Raw genomic sequence first — 16,822 nt, forward strand, 5'->3', positions numbered from 1 at the left:
AACTATAGAAGCAAAATCATCCAGGACTTCTGTTTTTGATCAAGATGGAATAAGAGTGGCAGGATTCACTATACTGTCTAAAATAACTAAAAAGAAAAGCCACAAAATACAGAAAAAAAGCACTGAAGATACTGTACATCAGGCAAAGAAAAACAGAAAATTCTTTTTAAAAAAGTTTTATTTGTTTAAATTAGCTATATATGATAGTAGAATGCACTTTGACACATCATGTATAATGGAGTATAATTTCTCATTCTTCTGGTTATACATGGTGTAGAATCTTGCCAGTTGTATAGTTATACATGGACACAGGGTAATAATGTCTAATTCATTCTACTGTCCTTCCTATTCCCATACCCACTGCCCTCCCTTCAATCCCCTCTACCTAATCTATAGTAACTCTATTCTTCCCTAGTTCCCTACCACATTGTGAATTAGCATCCACATATCAGAGAAAACATTTGGCTTTTGTGTTTTGGGGATTGCTTATTTTGCTCAGCACGATATTCTCCAGCTCCATCCATTTACTGGCTAACATGAAATGAATGAGATAAGCTGTAAGATTGTTGCCTAAAGAAAGTTTCCACAAACTGCAAGAAGGTGAATCAACCTTCCTGGCAGACACCTTGAGTTGAGCCCATGGGGACAGGAAGTCTGGAAATCAAAGGCTGCTTGAGATCACAGAATAATGGGGATTAAAGGAGAAGAAAATGGCACGATGGGAGAACTTGGGATATATGCAGAGGTTGGTCTGCAATACTCAACTGGGGATTAATATCAGCATGAGTGAGAAACCTCCCCAAGTCTGGAAAAGAATCATCCTCAAGGATTAACCTTTCCATAAACAATGGCAACAGTACCTGCTTCCAACATGTACCAGGGAAAATTCATAATTCTTGGGGCTTTGGTTTAGTAGTTTTAAGAAGAATCTTTATTTAGGGGTAGGGCAAAAAATACTAAACCAATTGCGGCTCTCTTACCTCCTCATATAGCTTTAAGACAATGACCTGAAAGAAGCAAACTTTTCCTAAGTATCTTAACCATACCTTTGACCTATGCACGGTGATATTTGTAGAAATAAAAAGTATCCAACATTAAATATGGTAAAGTTCCAAATTTATGGCAACCAGAAAGCTACTAGGCATGCAAAACATCAAGAAAAAATTTCAAAAAATATGAGAAGAAAAATTAATGAATGAATAGACTAATCCAGAGGTTGTACAGATGATAGAAATAGTAGATAAGACCATTAAAATGCTATTATTTCTACATTACTAATGTTCAAGAACCTAGAAGATTTACTGAATATGTTAAATAGAAGCATGGAAAAGACATTGACAAAAGACCCACATAAAATATTTAGAGATGAAAATTATAATGCATGAGATGAAAAATTTACTGAATGAGATTAATGGCAAGTTCAACAATTCTCTGGAGTCCCTGGGCAAATTCAGAGCTCTGATTGTAAATGATCTAGGTCCAGGATGCCTAGGTTTTACTTCTATCAGAATTTCTGTGGGCTGGGTAGAGGGTTGTTCTGTTTCTGAACAATCTTCTTTAATCAAAGTTTCATAAGCATCACACAGAACATAATGCAAATTATGTCAATACCTAAACTTCACAGTCAACATTCTGTGAGGCTTTTTACATAAACTTAGGCACTTTTCAACTGTATTTTCAACTGTATCAGGGCACAGACGATGAAATATATTTTTACTGTCCACTCAAAATTTCTTGTTCTGTTCATTTATACTCTGAAATACAGATTTGTGATTCATGGAAATATTCTGCTACATAACTGAAATGAATAAACAAGAAGAGAATTGATCTCTAATATACTTAATATTAAATCAATCTTACTGCATAGTTTTTAATATGCAGTAACAGGCTTAATTTACAAATTAAAATGTTGATAATTGTAGGAACCTACCTAAGTTAAATTATGTTTCTACTTTAAGATAATGCCTCATTTTGGTAGATTGAAATGAATTATTTCATTTAAAACTACATCTACATACTACTATACTACATTGACATCAAGATTTTTAAAAAGTAAAAGGCAAGATATACCAAATATTGTGATGTCTCATCCCTGAAGGATCCTTGTCCCATTCATCACTTTGAGGTGGTAGCTCCTAATATATAGCAGCATTCACTGCTACCCGGAATTCAAATATTATTATGCAAGGATAACCTACTGTTCACCTCTCATTCTTAGCAAGAATATTGTCATCCTGGTGGAGGCAAGAGAGGATGGAGAGAGAGGAAAAGCATATTTGTGAAAATAATGTATAGCAATGTAAATTAAGATTATATTTTGATTTCTACTAATTATAGCAAATTGGTATTTTTCCCTTAATGTGTAGATCTGAAATTCTTCAAACCATTTTGATTTACTTTGGAGCAATTAACCAAAGTAATAACTATTAGATTAAGCTATGTTTCAATTTTTCCGTGACTTATCAGTTTAAGGATGCAGATACTGAATGATAGTGCAATGTTCTTTGCATTCTGCTCTGAATGATTAATTTGAAATAGTAACATTATGTAATGAAATAAAGGCACAATAAACAAATGGAGATGATCAATGCCTTCTGTTTTCAAAGTAAAGGTTTTCAACTTATCATTTATATTTATTTTCCATTTCTTTGATACAACAGCTATTTGTTGAATTAAAGGAGACCTTTCCAGTGACAAGGACATTATCTTATTCATTTCTATAATTCTGTTAGCACTATCAGTCAAGAAGTTTGCTTTCAAGTCATGTTAATAAAAATGAGAATTTTCCTTTTAGTTTTACAGTTTCAGTGCTCAAATCCTGCTTATGAATATTAAAATTATAAAATGATCTGTAGAGCATGGAGCAATGTATCCCAAATAACAAATTTTTACAGCAAAAATGATATTTTGCATTTAGAAAAATAAACTGCCTGATCATGGAGAGTATATTAGACTTATTATATATAGTTTCACAGGGCAGAACTAAAACAACTAGATGAAATTAAGGCCACCAATTTTGCACAGTGTCAGAAAGAACTTCCTGATAAGTCATCTAAAAGTGAAACTAATTGCTTTATGAATACTTAGTGCTTTCTGCTACCATAGGTGTTGAAGAAGATCAACAAACATCTGTCAATTGCAGGGGATTATTGTAGTGGGTGGAATGTTGGAATGGATTAGGCCCTTTGGACTCTGATTCCAAATCTAACCATTTAGCTTAGAACTTCAAAGGACATAAAGATGGATAAAACAACTTACTAACAAGGACACTATAAATTAGTAAAGAAAGGAATTTCAACAATTAATTAAAAAACAACACACAGAAAAGTGTGATAAGTGATGGTAGTACAAAAAAAATATTGAGAGAACAGAGAAACTAATTCCAGCAAGCAGAAGCAAGGTTGTCTGGGGGAAGTGCTATATTAATGATCCTGGCATAGCCCTGTTTCAGGCAAAAGGGACAAACTGGCAAGGTCTCCTGTTGGAGGGAAGTGAATGAGAACAGAATTAAAGAAGTAGGGCTGCATGAATATTTGGAAGGAGAGGATTAGTATTACAAGAAAGTTTAATCTTGGAATCTTTGTGGTTTAAGTCAAGTTTCAGTTACTGAAAGGCAGTGACTTAAACAGGCATAACATCATCAAATATCCTGCAGAAATCACACACTTCTTGATCATTATTTTTTCTTCCTCTTTTGGGATTTATTGATAAAGATGGATCTGAACATCCCAAGCTGCTTCAGGAATTTTATCTAGGTAGCCATAGAACTACATGGCCTCTCCAAACAGATGCAAAAACTGAGTCACTGGATCACCACTAAAACTCATCTCAGTCCAACACTCTCAGGGATATGCCTGCAGGAACACTGATGTCCCTCTAGGCTTGAAGACTTTCCTGTGAATACTTTGCTTTCTCTACAAAAACAGACCAAGCAGCTAAGAGCTACCTAGAATGTAATCAAGACAGGGACACTCTACCACTGAGCTACACGCTATATGTCCAGCCTTTTCTTTTTAATTTTTATTTGAGACAGAGTTTAGGTTTCCAATGCTGGCCTCTAACTTGTGTTTCTCCTACCTCAGCCTCCTGACTTGCTGACATTACAGGCATGCACCCACATCCAGTTCCAACCCACAGACTTTTGGCATTTTCTAAAGTGGGAAGTAAAGCAAATTTCTTTCTTTCTTTTTTTTTTTTTTTTTTGGGTGCTGGGGATCAAACCCAGGGCCTTGTGCTTACAAGGCAAGCACTCTACCGACTGAGCTATCTCCCCAGCCCCGCAAATTTCTATCTAGTTAATTTTACTACCTGCTGGTTTGTCTAGAGTGTTTTGTTTCTGGAGGATTTTCATATTGTCTCTTTGATGTTGTCAACAGTTTTCCTATGCCATGCCAGGGTGTGAGTTTTTTATTGCTTGGTATTTACCCAGTTTGAGCATTCTAATGTTCTTCAAGCTTTTGGTCCCCCAAAAGCTCACGTGTGAGACAATGCAAGAAAATTCAGAGAAAAAAATGATTGTGAGAGGCTTAACCCAATCAGTGAAATAGTCCCCTAATGGGGATTAACTGAGTGGTAACTGGAGGAGGTGGGGCAATGGGGGTGTGGCTTTGGGGTTTATATTTTGTATTAGGAGAGTGAAGTCTCTCTGTGAGCTGCTTCCCTCTGCCACACTTTTCTGCCATGATGTTCTGCCTCGCCTCAAGCCCCAAGAAGTGGAACTGGCTGTCTGTGGACTGAGACCTCTGAAAATGTGAGCCCTCAAATAAAATTTTCCTCCTCTACAATTATGCTGTTTGGGTCTTTCAATCACAGCAGGGAAAAAGCTGACTAAAATGCTTAGCATCTAATTTAAAAAAATGTATTTGTTTAAGTTAGTTATACATGACAGTAGAAAGCACTTTTATATCCCTTCCCTCCCTTCAATTCCCTCTACCTAATATAAAGTAATTCTATTCTTCCCTAGCTGCCCACCATTGTGAATTGGCATCCACAAAAAACCAAAAGCATCTAATTTTTAAAACACATTAATCATTTAAGCCTTTTTTATCCAATGGCAATATGTGGATCTCTTATGAATCTATTTCTTTTTTGTTGTTATATCGTCTTGACTTTTGTGGTCATTTATTCTATTAGCTGGTATGTGATTTTAGACAAGGCTGGAAAGGCAACCTTGAACCAGGTCACTGAGAACCTTGCAAACTACATTAAATAATTTGGAATGTAACTTCCACAGCAATGGAAAGGCATCAAGGAGCTTAAAGTGGGGAAATATGTCCATTTTCCCCTTTAGAAGGACTGCTCCAATTTTTTGTCTTTTTTAAAAAATTTATCTTTTAATTTTTTACAGACTGCATTTTGATTCATTGTACACAAATGGGGCACATCATTTCGTTTCTATGGTTGTACACGATGTAGATTCATACCATTCGTGTAATCATACATGTACATAGGGTAAGGATGTCTGTCTCAGTCCACCATTTTTCATACCCCCTTCCCTCTCATTTCCTTCTGCATAATCTAAAGTTCCCCCATTCTTCTCTCACTCCCCACCCCACACTCCCATTATATACCATTCTCCACTTATCAGGGAAAACATTCAGCCTTTGGTTTTTTGGGGACTGGCTTATTTCACTTAGCATGATATTCTCCAATTCCATCCATTTATTTGCAAATGCCATAATATTATTATTCTTTATGGCTGAATAATATTCCTTTGTGTATATATACCACAGTTTCTTTATCCATTCATCTGTTGAAGGTCATCTAGGTTGGTTCCACAATCTAGCTATTGTGAACTGGGACTGTTCCAATTTTGATGTGATAAAATACACTAAAAAAGAACAAGACTGGAGATCACCCAATGGGTAAGGTTTGCAGAATTTCAACTGAAAGAGGATACTGATAAGGAGCAGGATTTATTCTAATGGAGATGAAAACGGATGGTCATATTGAAGAGCTATTTATGAGATAGAACCCACTGGATGACTTTCATGTTTCTGCTTTTGGAAACTGAATGGAGACAAAATGGTGCCATTTACTAAAGAAGATAAAATCGAGAAAGGAGAGAGTTCATGGGCAAATTATGGAGTTGGAGATGTATATGAGATCTAATAGAGGAGGTATTTAGGATGCTCAGGAGATAAGTCTGTACACATACAAAGACTAGGACAGCATTGACACATAAGTGGAATTGGTCTAATGCATGGGGAGAAAGTGTAGAAAGTGAGGCATCTTGGGCAAAAGTCATCAGAAAGAAGACAGCCAAGAAACAGGCAGATCTCTCTTTAGAAGCCAGGAAAGAGTCTGAAATGGAGTAACCAAAGAAGTCTGGTTACTCAATGTGATGTCAAAAAGCCAAGGGTAGAGATTACTGTGAAAGGTACACAGTCATCAGTACTAAATGCCACTAAGAAAACATTGAAAACAATCATTGGTGACAGTGGTGAGGAGCATTTCAACAGAGTGTCCAAGGATGAAACTGCATTAAGTGAGTTGAGAACAGCATGGGAGTAAATGGGTAGGAAGTGAAGTGTGGTGGTATGGTTTCCGTGTGGCCCCAAGTGTTCATCTGCAGAAGCTTGCTCCACAGTGTGGGATGTTGAGAAGTGGTAGAACCTTTAAGAGTGGACCTAGTGGGAAATGATTAACTCATGGAGGCATCACCCTTGAGAGAGATTGATGCTAGTCTTACAGATCTGGTTCTCCATGAGACTAAGTTGTTAAAAAGAGCAACCCTTGACCCTGAATTCTTCTCTGGCTTCCTGTCTCACTATAGGATTTTTCTGTGTGCACTCCCCCACACCATGCCATCCACCATGAGGCCTTCACCAGAACTGACAGAAGCCAACACCAGAACCTCCAGAACTAAGAATCAAATAAACCTCTTTGCTTATAAGGTTCCCAGACTCAGGTATTTTGTTAGAGCATCAGAAAATGGATTAATACATTTGCCTCTGGTGGGAAGGAAGAAAGATTGGTAGACAAAATGCACATGAGATTAGGGGAAGTTTCATATTTTTAAAACAAAGAAAAGATTTAACCATGATGAAACACCATTACAAAGAAATAACAAAAGTAAGAGAAATTGAAGATACAAGAGGACAAAAAATAAATTTATAGAAAATTCTCTGAGAAGACTAGAATAAATGGCATCCAAAGCTTAGAAATCAACATCTGCCTGAGACTCTAAAGAGATTTTTAAAAATTACTATAACAAAAATAAAAAGAGAATGACTATATGGGAGTACAGTCCAGGAGTCAGTTCTGGTGTCATGGCAGTGAAACAGTTCCTTACAGATGACTTCTGTTTTCAGTATGAATTAGGAAGATTTGGACATTTGCTCCTGGGAGTCTTAAATGCAATGATTTTTTTCAGGAATATGATAGAACTGCCACATAGCATTAAATATTCAGCTGATGCCAAATTGGGTAGTTACCATCAGATATCATGAAGATGTCCCACTCTTCAGGGTGTTGTGAGGTTATCCTAGCAGTTCATGTTAGGCTGAAAGAAGGTGGAGGAAATGGACAGATTCACCATGCAAAAGAATTTTGTCTGGTAGATTCCATTGCAGAAGACAAGAACAAGGACATTTAGAATGTCAGTGACCATGATGAACAAGGGAGAAAGAAGTGAAGATGACAGGGAAGGAATAACGAGGAAGAATGTAGGAAGTCTGAGTCCTAGGTTTCAAGTCAGTTTGTCCACCTACTGGTTGAGAAGTTTTAGTGATTGAGAATATGATGATTCTTAACATATATATAAGTGAACAGTTTACTTGGGGCAGTTTTTGCTTATATCTGTTTTGCTGGTACAGTTAATAAGGTATCCCTTTTCACCTTCAAAGTTGCCCTTGTCTTGATAGAGAGAGATGGCACAAACAGGCTTGGTCCACAGAAGAGTTCAATTTCAAAATGTTGCATTCATGAAGCTTATGGCAAATTCAGGTTGAAAGTTCAAGTAGATATGCAGATACAACAAAATTCATCCATTTGAGACAAATGGTAGTAAATAACATATTTTAATGATTATCTGAAAAAACTACTAATTTGTAAACAAATTCACTCAAAAAATGTTTGCATTACACACTTGATGGTGCTTCTGGGTATTAAAGTAGACAGCATTTGGGGATAAAATTAAAAATATTAATCATATGAAAAACATATATCAAGTGATAATCTGGATGTTCAAAATGGATTTATTATATTGGGTAATACTTCAAAGTATCACAAGGTGGCAGCAAAGTTACAATTTAACATAATTAACAAAAGGGTCCTTTCAGATGTTCTGCAGATAGAATATTTGAGAGTTTATACTTCTTGTACTCTATATATTTTTCTGAATTATGATCTTTCAATTAAAAATAATTATTTTGCCCTATAACTAGCATCAACTTAAAAAATGGAAAACATTGTCACTAATCTAAATTTATGGTATTTTCAGAATAATTATGTGTATAATGCCATAGTTATAAATGTTCTATTAATTTGCATCTTGATTACTATATTTTAGTTATATAATTGTATTAAGATAATTTTAACATATTTATCTTACAAATAAAATAAATTTAGTAGCACAGGGGTTGTAGCTCTTTGATGAGCCACCAGCTTAGCATGCACAAGGCCCTACATTTGACCCCCAGCACCACTAAAAAATTTTAAAAATTAATAAATTTAATAACTTCACTCATTGGCCTTTATAAGGAAGGTGTTCTGAAGTCTCATGGAGAAATTCTTAGTCTTCATTCTCCAGTTATAATAACTTCAACAAGAGGTAGTGTGCCAGATTTAGCCAATAAAAAAATATAGAACACCTTGTTAAATCTGAACATTAGAAAAACAAGAAATTTTTGTTTAGTAAAAGTATGTCTCATGCAATATGGAGACACCTTTACATTGAAAATTATTTTATTGCATTTTATCTGATAGTACTATTGGGGAGTAAGAGAAGTAGAAAGAAAAAATGCAAGTTGCTGAGAAGACCAAAGAATCCAAGATTACGGACTCTAAATCTGACCTAAGATTTAGAAGTCTTAAAGATCAAGGAAAGAATTATAAGTGGATTTGAACTAGTATTCATTCTGGGGTCAGCTTCTTTACATGTTAAACGAAACAACATGGGTTATGGTTATTCAAATACTCTGGTGAATTACCATCTATGCCACACATTGATTATGGATTTTTAAACAACAACATGCTGTAACATATATTTAAAGTTAGCTCAGTATTGGACAAAATTGAATAAATAACTACCCAGGGTCTTTCTCTGGGTTATCATTATGAAAATCTGTCATTAGAGTATCAAGGCTCAGAAATGCCATTTTAATTTTATTTAATTCAACAAACATGTCTGACATTTTCTATATGCAGAGGACTGACCAGAATTGTGAAACAGAAAGATGTGTACAACATTTCTATTACCCAACTCAATGGACATTTGGAATTGACAAAAACAGAGTTAACAAAGATACAAAAATAATGGCAAAACTCAGTCTTACTAATTTTTCCCTGGATTTCAGGTTTTGGTCAACTGTTTCTACCTTTGTTGTTCTGGTATGATCTATTCCTCTCTTCTAGATGATTTCTAACTACTGTTTTAATACAAGGGATTCCAGATCTCTATTTCTAGCCTTTACTCCTCCCACATATTTAAGACATATACACGGAACTCATATGGGTTCTTAGCTGTCCCAGGGGTACTTCATTAACTAGACTCATCATATCCTCCCTGAAACTTTTGTTCTTCTATTCCCAATCTTAGTCAATTGCATCCCTATTCATGTGATCATCCACCCTTGAAACATTTACATCATCCTATTCTTCTCTTCCACATCTAATTACTGCAACCTTGGTAGATCATACCCACGCAGTTGCAAATGCCTCTGAACAGGTTTCTTTCCTCTAGGCTTGCTTTTCTTACATTTTGAAATTATCAGTTAATCTTACTTACATTTTTAAGTTAATACTATAATCATTTTTTAAGTATGAGAACACCTTATGAATAACAGCCTTGATGGGTAGAAAGAAGACCGCTAAGGAAACAGAACGGGAGCCAGGGAATGGCCTGAGGTTAAGAGGTGTTCAGACATTTAAAGTATACCCTGGGTACAGAAGTCCAAGAACCCCTGAAGTTCCATGTTCTGCATGGTACTGGACACTGACAGAAACAACAGTAAGCATTTATAGAGCATCTACTGAATATAAGGTATCTGCAAGTGTCAGCTAAGTGAATTAGGCAGGCTAATGATCCCTCTCCTCTAGGCTAAAGGAAAGACACAGAAGAAAAACATATCTCCAAATCAAGGTCACTAGTCCTAGCAATTTGAGGAGTGGTAAACACATATTTAAAATTATAGGGCCAGAAGAACATCTTATAGGACCACCAAATTAAAGTAGCATAATCCAATGGCATGTAATTTTAAAAAAAACTTACGTAGATTAATTTAAAATACCTAATAAAACAAAATGATAATTATGCCACATTAATTACACAAAAAATGAGAAGGAATGATTATGATTAGTATTACTGTTATAAAGTCAAAGAGATTTTAGGATTTTTTCCCTGAAAATTTAGTTTTCCAAGGTTTATAATCAGCGTCAATGCTGAAAGCTCTCTAAAACCAATTGTACTTAGGTAACCAAGCATGTACATTTTAAAAGATGTTGGCTTGACTCAAATTTTCAACAGGAAAAATCATTCCTGTGCTTCTCCTATGTATATCCCTGTATTCTTCCAGCTTCCTGACTTTGAGGAGTTCTTCCACCAAATATGTGCATTCTTCCTGCTCCCTCCTACTAGGCCTGGATATTTGGGGTGCATGGGAACCCCAAATGATGGCATTCAAGGAGCCATGGATGCTCTACCTGTCCTGGAGCCACAAATGAAGCCCAAAATGAAGGCCGAGAAGATCTCTAGCATTGGTTATGGTGAAATAACCAGGAATGTTCAAACAGGAAACGGTTTGAATATCCTGAGGGTGAAAGCAGGGGGATTTGTTTGGTTAAGTCACAGGGGGGAGGTAGAAGGGCAGGTTGATCAGGTTCTGATCAAAGGAGCCAGTGGTTAATAGGACACATGGTCTCTGAGGTCCTGAAAATAAGCCTTGAGGGAATCCTGTGTCTCGCATAAGGAGTGTGGATAACTGAGAGACTGAAGACCCTGGAGGACAAAACTAGGCTTAATTACACCTTTCAAAGTAAGAGTGGGAAGGCCCCTAGATGTTTTAAATTCTTTTACAGAAAATAGAATGTTTATTTCAAGACATAAAAGGCTTGAAATGTAAATGTATGAGTAGAACTCATTCACACTTAAGTGTAATCAAAAAATCAATAAACAGAGAAGTATCAGATCCTTGGTGTTGTAGGGGTGGAGAGCAGGAGTCTCTCTTGGTTTATGAGGTAGGAAGGGTTGGAAAGTTTGGATAAGTGCTAAGGAAGGAGACCCCGGAGAATAGAAAGTCAAGTTTCACCTACTTGACAAATTTTACTAGCAATTCATGATGTGTGCCCATCTGTCTCCTCCACTAGCTTGTGAACTCCTTGAACAAATGACTATGCAATACCTAGTGTGGTGCCTCCCGTGGTACAAATGCTAAGCAGTAAATCATTCTTGATCAGACTCAATTTTGGTTGCAAGTGGATGAAGAACAATTGTATACAAATGCATTGTTACTTTTCCTGTCTAAGCTGGATCTCCAGACTTCTTGGGGGTCTGGAGCATCAGAGTGACTTCCTAGGCTTATCTGGCCCAACAACCAAGAAACAAAGTAAATAAGTAAAAATACTTATTCTGCTAGGAGATGACAAACAAGGAAAAATGATTCTTAAAGATACAAGCTTAGAATTATCTTAATATTAATAGCCCATCACATATTGCTAGCAAGTACCTGGCAAAGAGCCAGTGCTCGATACTATTCTGTTGAATGAAATAAATGAACAAATGAATGATTGACTGAGAAGATCTCCCAAATTTCAGAGTCAAAATGAGAAAAAGTCACATTATATGGATTGAACCAATATGTCCATACAACTTAGTGAAAATTAAAATATTATTTAATTTCAATTTTATCTTAGAGAAATTAGAATTGATTGGAACCAACCAAGTAAATTGAGTTCTCTTTGGATATTTTGGTTTGAGAGAAGGGAAATTTCTGTTATACTGAAAAGATTGATAATCAACCCTTGTTCTAAGTTAGTTTTACTCTGATGGTTTCTGTTTTTGTTTGTAAATAACTTCCTGGTCTTCTAGCAATACCTCCATCCAAGTACCACCTCTCTTAAGCTATAAAGCAATGACTAGATGCTCGAAATGATCCAGCAACATTTGGTATTTAAAACATATCCTGACTTTCTTTGAGAAACACAGCTAAGAATCTGAATTCCAGCCATCTTCTGTGTCTCCATTAGTGGGTAAAGCCAATCATAGAGAATCACAGTATAACAGACTCTGGTTGCTTCTGACCATTTCAGCAAGTGTGGCTATTCTTTCCTGTAGAGTTCATCCTTGTCTAGTACCTTAAGGTATCTGAAACCATTAAACGTTCTTGTAATGCAGTTTTCCAATCCATGACTAAACTTCAACTTCCAAGGCCTCTGTCTTTCAGGCAATCTCTCACTAGCTTTCTCCTGGAATACGTATCTGATTCACTCTAAAAATGATGAATTACTCACAGCAATTTTTTTTCTGGTGTATAATGACCTGTTGGGTTAAGATGCTGTGCCTTGTTTTACAGGAGGGACACTGTTGATTCCAGTCATCACCTCTGATCAATATGATCATATTTTGTGGCATTAATGAAAGAGGACTTATTGAGCAGCTTTCCTTTGTACACTGTGTAGGTCTCACTGCCTTGCAGAAAACGACAAATGCCCTAAACAGGAATCTTCTAATCCGCAACAGCTGGCCTAACTCAATTTGTGTATTGCATCTCAAAAGCTTAGCAGGTAGCAAATTCATCTTTTTTTTTTTTCCCTTCTGAGGCATTTTACCTTCTGATCTGAATTTCACAACTTGTCTTGATTAATGCTGATATGCTGAACACTGTTGCCATTAAGTCATACATCTTGCAAGAACCCAATTGAAGTAATAATTCATATATTTCCTAGAGAAAAGTTTTTCAAAACAGTGCGATACTCAGATGAATTAATCTTGTGTGATATCCTAATGTTTCAAACACTGGTTTTCCATATGGTTGTTCTTGTCCAGGATTTTTTATGTTATGTCAACTTAATGAAAACAGGTTTCTTGCTTTAAAAATGTTTAGAAGTAAATACAGATGAAGTTATTCTATGTGCTAATTATTAATATTCAAGAACAATATTTATAAAATATCCTTCATTATCTAAAAACAATTTTTACTACTGTACTTTTCCATTTGATGAAAATATAAATATAAATATAATATAATAATATGCAACAAAATGCATTAATATCTGTAAGCTAACCTTATGCTAGCAGTTATTTACCCAATTAAATTCAGCTACAATAAATTTTACAGAAAATAATTCCATTTGAGAAATAATAATTCAAGATAGTCAAGCTCTCTCCACCTTCTTTGACTGCCTCATAACATCTCTGTAAAACACAAATCCTATATTAGAAAATGAGTTGTGGTGATTAAACTATATTTCCTGGGAGCCAGAGAGTTGATACTAAAATTACCCAATGAACAGTAAAGTGATTTGAATGCAGTCACAGGAAATTTAATACACTGCTAAGTGAGGCCTTGATTTTTAAAATTATATATACTCACTTGCCTTATGTTATACTCTCAGCACGTACCCCATATCTGGCATTGAGTTAGTGTTCAAAAATGTCAACCAAATGAGTTTCAGAATTTTTGGCTGGTGAGAGAGACTTCTTTGACTCATCCACTAGGTGGCGAACAGGGACTGTGCTTCACATTAACCACGACAAACCCTCCCATTCACAGTGTAAATAAAGAGCTGCATTATTAATTTATACCTTCCCATCCTCTCTACACCTAATATTGTTTAACCAGCTGTTTCCTTTAATCCTCCTTAAACACTATTGATTAAAATCCCAAGTATATTCAGGTCTCCACTGCTCCCTACTCGGCCCAACAACATTTTGTTAGCTTTAAATGACAGGCTGAGTACATTTAAATGACATAGACTAGGCACTACGATTACTAATAATTACTGCAGGATGTTGGAAAATTAATTAGAAGCCACAGAAGACTATAGTATGAAAGTTATTTTCAAATCTGCCTTACATTTTTGTTGGAATTTTAATTGGTGGGATACCATTCATCTTAAAAAGGTAGTCTAGAAAATAAAATGTGTATGGCAAAAGGAAATGAAAACCAGTATTTTCTGAAGAAGGAAGTCGCTTTCTGAATATGATTCTTGTTCATCTTTACAAAGATGAAGTGCAGTGCTACCTTGATCTGCTCAAAAATGGCCACTATTCCACACTTCAGATGTTGAAAGGCAGGATTGTTTAGTAGACCGCCTACTCATAAAGTATCTTTCTACTTACTCTAAATGTATTTATCCTGGATGTGTTACTTGCTCCCACAGGAAGGAAAATGAGTGAAACCACTAGGGATATAACAAATTGATTCTTCTCTGTGAAAGTTACTTCAGTACTTCTAAATTATAGTGTCAGTCATTCCTCTGAGAGACCAGCCTTGTTGAAAATAAATGGCTCACTTATAAGAACATGATGTTTCCCCCTGTCTTGTTTCTTTTTGAAAGCCAGGGCCTACTAGGCACTCCTGTTTTTAATACTGGTCTCTTGGGTACATTCCTTCTGTGGACCAGTGGTCTCCTGAGGTGTTGGTTTTCTGCTGATCATTTAACTGGCTCTAAGTGAAATGACTTCTTATCTAGTTTTTCTATTTGTAAGCTAGTTCCAATTTAATGGAGAGGTCACCACAAAGAAAAAACATATATATAACTCATTCACCCAGCTGAAACACAATTTTAATACTAGATATCAAACTGTGACTAAACAATAAAGTTTAAATGGTCAAGTATACCTTTGGCATATATTCTATTTCATTGAATGGAAGGGAAAATTTCTTTCATTCATACAATAAATGAAACTGAAGTAAAGAACTGATGTAAGGATTAAGAAATATCTCCTTAGAACTTATCCAGAGAGAACTACAATGATATTTTTTGGTAGACAATATTCCCATTTTATGATTCCATTAAAATATCGAAGTCACTGTAATGTGTGTAAAATTACTGCAATTTAGGACACTGAAATAATCAAATTGAAATGCTTACCAGAAACTACATTCACAATGAATAGCTATTACATTCACTTAGAAATTAACGCACATACTTTATTTCTTAAGAACCTCTAGCGTCCAAGAAGCCAGCCAGTATGTTTGATTTTATGACATCACACTGGAACATGTACAGGAACACTTTCCACCCTAAAAATTCCCAAATGTACTGGCCACTTTGTGTATTTTTCCAGTGATAAATGAAAATAAAACAACTTATTTTCAAAATAATAAATGATCTTATTTTTAACACAAATCATATTCAGTGGAAGAAAACAACTTCAGTTAATCCCCAAAACATTCAGGTTTGCTTTCAATGGTGAATAGTCTCAACATAATAACTTCTCTAAGTAAATTTAAAAGTAATCTTAATTATAATTTTAAAATGTTTGGCATGGCGAAATTATCTACCAACATCATTCTATGTATAAAATGCATCATGACTCTCTGGTCTTCATTTTATAATTAACTGGAGAAGACTAGACCAAAGACTATAAAATTTTAAAGATTATAATCTAACAGGTATTGCCTAACACTAAAATAGCTTTCCTTTCTCATAAATCTACATATTCTCTAAGACAAAACTCTGGAATGGACAGTCCTATGCCTCAGCTCTTCCTTCAGCCTATGTTATCCTTTTCTCATCTCAGGTGCTATAAAAATGCTTGCTGAAATACAGATGGAAAAGCCACCACTTGGATACCATGAGCCTACCAGATTTATAGTAGCACTATCAAAAACTAGAAAAAGTAGAGTTAATTTTCCCCACTTCCAGACTGATCCTACTTGTTGCAACAGGATCTTATCTGATACTATGAACCTTAAAAAAGTTGGGGTGTCATTAAATTAAAATGAAAACTGAAGAAAAGAATAAAATTCGTTGGATATATGTATATATTATATATGCATTTGTCTCTGAAATCTTAAAGGCACCAAAGTATGTCTGAAAAAGGAAAAAAAAAAAAATATATATATATATATATATATATTATGGAAGTTTACCTTGTCCCGAAATCCAGAGGTTCAGATGCCCTCAAGTCCCACTTAAGTTGGAAGCTGGAGATCAAGTGAGGCTAGTGCTCTTTCTCCTCACCTTAAGTTTGTCTCTGGGCGAGTGTGTGTGGGTGGCTATGCGCGCGCGCCCGCGTGTGTGTGTAGAATGTCTCTTTGTGGCGCTGGATGGCAGAGGTCCTGATCCTGGGAAGAAGGAGGCACTTTTTCTCACCAAGAGCAGAAGAAAAGCAAAGCGTCACCAGGAAAGTTCTCCTCCCAGATCCCCTAATTACAGCCTAACGTGCACTTCATGCAAACTTCAGGGAGGAAGGGAGGGGCACTTCTGTGCCAGACCTTGTAAAACAGCAGCCTCTTAGATGACTTTCCCCTCTGCTCAGATCCCGGACCATCCCTCTCTGGGGTTAAGGAAAAGCGGCAATCTCAACCACAAGCCCCACCCACACCACACTTCTTTCCTTGATCTGTCCAGAGGGGATGGGGCAAGGGTCTGTGGAATAATCTGTGAGGCAGCTGGGTGAGACAGACTCCCCACACAATTTTCGCCTTGTTTT

At 35.9% G+C, this 16,822-nt stretch overlaps 1 protein-coding gene across 2 annotated transcripts in view; it reads right to left on the bottom strand.

Annotated features, from left to right (window-relative positions):
- Window positions 1–16,357, bottom strand: part of Hapln1 (hyaluronan and proteoglycan link protein 1) — a 77,831-nt gene extending 61,474 nt beyond the window's left edge. For both annotated transcript variants that reach the window (XM_047556078.1, XM_047556076.1), the window contains exon 1: window positions 16,260–16,357. The gene's annotated coding sequence lies outside the window, so the exon portion shown is untranslated. The remainder of the gene's footprint in view (window positions 1–16,259) is intronic.
- Between the last annotated feature and the right edge of the window lie 465 nt (window positions 16,358–16,822).

Source organism: Sciurus carolinensis, chromosome 6 (assembly GCF_902686445.1).
Source record: "Sciurus carolinensis chromosome 6, mSciCar1.2, whole genome shotgun sequence".
NCBI lineage: Eukaryota > Metazoa > Chordata > Mammalia > Rodentia > Sciuridae > Sciurus > Sciurus carolinensis.